General features: G+C 38.8%; 1 pseudogene; it reads left to right on the top strand.

The window, feature by feature from the left end:
• Window positions 1-3,356: 3,356 nt before the first annotated feature.
• Window positions 3,357-4,340, top strand: LOC141374748 (olfactory receptor 5M5-like; annotated as a pseudogene).
• Window positions 4,341-5,119: the final 779 nt, after the last annotated feature.

Here is a 5,119-nt window from a genome sequence, read left to right as displayed (position 1 = left end):
GAAAGGGGAACCCTCCTACACTGTTGGTGGGAATGCAAGCTGGTGCAGCCACTCTGAAAAACAGTATGGAGGTTCCTCAAACAGTTGAAAATAGAGCTACCATACATTCCAGCAATTGCACTACTGGGTATTTACCCCAAAGATACAAATGTAGGGATCCGAAGGGGTACATGTACCCCAATGTTTATAGCAGCAATGTCCACAATAACCAAACTGTGGAAAGAGCCAAGATGTCCATCAACAGATGAATGGATAAAGAAGGAGTGGTATATATATATATACAATGGAATATTATGCAGCCATCAAAAGGAATGAGATCTTGCCATTTGCAACGACATGGATGGAACTGGAAGGTGTAATGCTAAGCAAAATAAGTCAATCAGAGAAAGACATATATCATATGACCTCACTGATATGAGGAATTCTTAATCTCAGGAAACAAACTGAGGGTTGCTGGAGTGGTGGGGTGCGGGAGGGATGGGGTGGCTGGGTGATAGACACTGGGGAAGATATGTGCTATGGTGAGTGCTGTGAATTGTGCAATACTGTTGAATCACAGATCTGTCCTCTGAAACAAATAATACATTATATGTTAAAAAAAAAAAGAAGAAAATAACAGGAGGGGAAGAATGAAGGGGGGGAATTAGAGGGGGAGAGGAACCATGAGAGATGATGGTCTCTGAAAACCAAACTGAGGGTTCCAGAGGGGAGGGGGTGGGGGGATGGGTTAGCCTGGTGATGGGTATTGAAGAGGACATGTACTGAATGGAGCACTGGGTGTTATACGCAAACAATGAATCAGGGAACACTTCATCAACAACTAATGATGTAAGGTATGGTAATTAACATACCATAATAAAAAAAAAACTAAAAAAAAGGAAAGAAAAGCACTGAATGATGAGGAGGGAGGGTCTCCTAACAACGTGGAATGCATCCAGCTGGTGGAGGCCCATGGCATGGCAGCCTATGGAGTGTGATGCGTGACTGAAAAAATTTTTGATGCTTTTCAACATGATCTGCGCTGGCATTTTTAAAACACTGAATACTTTAGTAAGAATAAGAACACATGAGTTCTTCTCTCCCACTCTTTCACTTCAGCTCATAATTTGAAATATAACTATATCAAATTACTTCTGCAACAGGTGTTTCTCCATGCGTATCCCAGAAAGAAAACCCTGGACTGTGTAGTAAATAATAAAATGGTGTGATCATTAATAAGAAAATTTACTTATTTTTCCTTATATTTCTGAATGCAAGAAAACTTAAGTCAGGGTAATGGAGACTCTCAGAAAGATCCTCTTTTTTCAAACTTTCAAAAACCAACAGAGTGCTATCAAGGTTAAAGTTAGAGGATGGGGTACTTCCTTCTTCATGCTAATTGTGAAATATTTTGTGTGCATTGATGATGGCAAGTTTGCTATACTTAAGCAAACTCTGTGGTAATACCTCAGGATCCTCTGTAAGGGGAAGGTGTAAACTCTCAGTAAAACCATGGGTAAAATTCTATGATAAACCTCTTTTATTTACTTTAAACAGATCATATCAACTGTCTCTTTCAGTGCTTCAACACTGTGCATTAAAATCATGTGGAAAACTTGTTCAAAAATATGCCAATGTGTGTACCCCACTTGAGTTGATCTGTTACCCAAGTTTTGGTGTTATCAAAACTTCCACATTGGAACCCAGTGTCAAGCTAGAGTTGATAACCACTGATCCAAGAGTTATATTTGTGAATATATTATTTTAATAAGCAATGGAGTTATTCTTTAAAAGTATGAACTTTTAATATCCTCCTGGCCTTACAAAATTAAAGGTAACTCATTTTTTCAGTCCTGAGTCAACTTCTATCTGTTTCCAACAGTCCAACTTGCAAATTTTCATTGACAATTTTCAAGGTTTTAGGTCAGTACTATTATCACTAGTTCATGTTATAAAAACAAACCCATAATTGTGCTTCGTCCTGTACATTGTTTACATGGCAGCTATAATTTTTGTAGTAACTCAGTCTCCACTGGTACATCAGGGAGGTAAGACATCTACACATCATGAAAAATCAGCTGATGTGAGTTGGCAAAGTTACCTTTTTGATTCATCCATTTGTTCACCTAAGGGTTATTGTGTATCCACTGATTCAGGCACTGATTCAGGCACTGGCCCAGGTTCTAGGGATAGGGCACACATAAAGTTCTTGCCCTCCTGTGGTTAACATTTTAATGGAGGATAGACAACAAAATATGTGAATAAAAACTATTTATGTAAATAAATAATTTCAAAAGTGATAAATGAGTAAAAATAGATCATGAGCCATGATTAAAGAGCTATTTGGAATGGAGCTTAACTTGAGAGATCTAAGTGAAGTGATGAAATAAGTCACTCAAAGGCCTAGTAGAAGAACTTTCAAGGCAGAGATCAGTATATGCAATGGCCCTGAGGTAGGATTGTGTTCAACGTGTTCAAAAAATGCTAGAAGGACAATGTGGCATGAGAAAAAGGACTGGAGGGAGACTTTTATCTTAGACCTAAGTGGCAGCAGAGGAACTGCTGACAAGCTGTTCTAAGATTCAATGTGTAATCTTTTGAAGGTAGAGCAGACAAGACTTCCTGATAGTTTAGATATCAGGTGTGAAGTCAAGGGCATGAGATAAAATGAAATATGAATATGACATATATAATATAAAATAAATTGGGATACAGTGAGATAAAAAGAGACCATGAGATCGAAAGGGATATTATTAGGTGAAAAACAACTGAGACCATCAACGACAGGTTTGGAACAAAAGAGATAAGAGAGACAGATCACCAAAGAGCCGGGAGAGGTATGTTGCTATAGGAAGATAAGGAAGAAATTAGGAAGAAACTGAACATCAGTAAATACACAACAGGCTCTCAAGAGTATATGCTACTCCAATTACAAAAGGTTGGCCCTTGCAGACAACAATACAACCAGTCTACAGAGAGTCACACCTTCTTCTCATTCCCTGATGAAGCATTTATGTCATGACCAGACTATGGCAGTAGTCATGTTTGAGTGTCAAAAATTCTGATCCTATAGCCTAATTAGGGACATCAATGAACTAAATTAAATTCCATATGTTCTAGGCGAGGGAAGGTGAGAGCAGCAAAGCAGACAGCACAGCTGGTGCATGGACTTCAAATACATTGTCCACTTCATCAGCATCACCAACCACCTGATGGCAACTACTGAAACTTTTCCATCTCTGGGGGAAGTAACAACCTATTTAAACCTCTCTTTTCAAAACCAGTTTGGGTTAGTGCCCATTTACTTTGTCTCTTCTTGAAATGCCTATAATTTATTTCTGTTTTTATATCTGAAAGATTGTTCCATATTAGAGAATATGAAGATGGCCATGCTTGCCCCACACAATGGCAATGAGGCAACTGAGTTCATCCTCCTGGGACTGACCAGCCAACAAGAGCCGCAGCCCATCCTTTTTGTGGTTTCTCCTGATTTACTTCATCACACTGACAGAGAACTTTGGATTGATTGCATTAATCAGACTCACTCCCCGGCTGCAAACACCCATGTACTTTTTCCTCATCCACTTAGCATGCGTGGATATTTTTTATTCTACTAATCTCTCTCCTCAGATGCTTGTTAATTTCCTCTCTGAGAAGAAAACCATTTCCTACATGGGGTGTCTGGCCCAGTGTTTTGTTTTTGTGACTGTTCTTTACTGAGTATTACATGCTCAGTGCCATGGCCTATGACAGGTACATGGCTATCTGCCATCCCCTGCACTATAACAGCAGAATGTCCAGGTCACTTTGCACCTGCCTTGTCACTTTTCCCTACCTCTGGGGTGCTATGGTGGGCACAATGCAGGTAATATTGACCTCTCACTTGTCCTTTTGCAGACCCAACATCATCAACCATTTCTACTGTGCTGACCCACCCCTCCTCATGTTGACATGTTCTGACACTTACATAAAGGAGACTGCCCTGTTTGTGTCCGCAGGGATTAACCTCACTGGTTCCCTACTCATCAACCTCATCTCCTATATTTTCATTTGTTTTCATCACCATTATGAGGATCCATTCCAGCGAAGGGCAGTGCAAAGCCTTCTCCACCGGTGGCTCTCACCTGACCACTGTCACCATGTTCTATGGGTCCCTATTCTGCACGTGTCTGAGACCAGCAAACGAGCAGTCTGTTGAACAAGGGAAAATTGTGGCCGTGGTTTGTATCTTTGTGAATGCCATGTTGAATCCATTTATCTACAGCTTGAGGAACAAAGATGCGAAACAGGCTTTGAGAGCAGTGTTTATGAGAAACCTTGGTACAATGGAGAAAAAGTCTATTTTGACAGTCTCCCAATGAAAAAAAAAATCTCAAAAACAATTGAAAAGCAACCCATATTGGTTGTATCTGAATACAATTCTCTGGAGTAACAGTAAAATTTTTTATGTATGCATAGCTTGGGACCAAGTGATAATCCTAATGGAAAAAATAAATGGGACCATTGTAAGGAAATAGTGACTGTTGGGAAATACATCACCAGAAGTCTTCTGTTACAGTTAAGCAGAGCCTGTGTTCAGTCTCACTCAAGAACTCACTTCCACTTGATTAGTAGGCAGAGAAGTTCTTTCTTTCAGTTCATAAGTCAACAATATTGACCATCACTGAGCTATTCTTACCAGCAAAGTGAGGTATGAAATATGGTATGAATATGAAAATGACTTACATCCATATAATATATTACATAGTTTCCTTTAATGAAACCTGATTATCTTCTCAAAAAAGGCTCAATGTTCTAATTTCAGATGTTTGTTCTCAACACACTTTTGAAGAATTGTTATGTCAACTAAACCTGAATTGAAAACCATCTGTGTTTTACTATTTTCACAAATAACCAAATTTTTTACACTTTAATTACCCAAATGATTTGTTTCATTAGTTTCCCCTAATCAAAACAGATACCTATGTGAGTGGGAGATATCCATTCTGTATATAAAATTTTCATTGCCTACATATGAAGGTTTTATGATTTTGTTCCTACAATATTGACAATTATTTGCTCTATAATTCTACCTATTACCTTTCAGTTCTTGTCTACCCACAAACTATTTTAAAATAACAGCTGCTCTAGGGGTGCCTGG

This window comes from Callorhinus ursinus, unplaced genomic scaffold (genome assembly GCF_003265705.2).
Source record: "Callorhinus ursinus isolate GAN/ISIS: 27379988/994484 unplaced genomic scaffold, GSC_fseal_2.0 scaffold21, whole genome shotgun sequence".
NCBI classification, from domain to species: domain Eukaryota; kingdom Metazoa; phylum Chordata; class Mammalia; order Carnivora; family Otariidae; genus Callorhinus; species Callorhinus ursinus.
The sequence above is the reverse complement of the archived record's forward strand: the minus strand, read 5'-3'. Positions and strand labels throughout refer to the sequence as shown.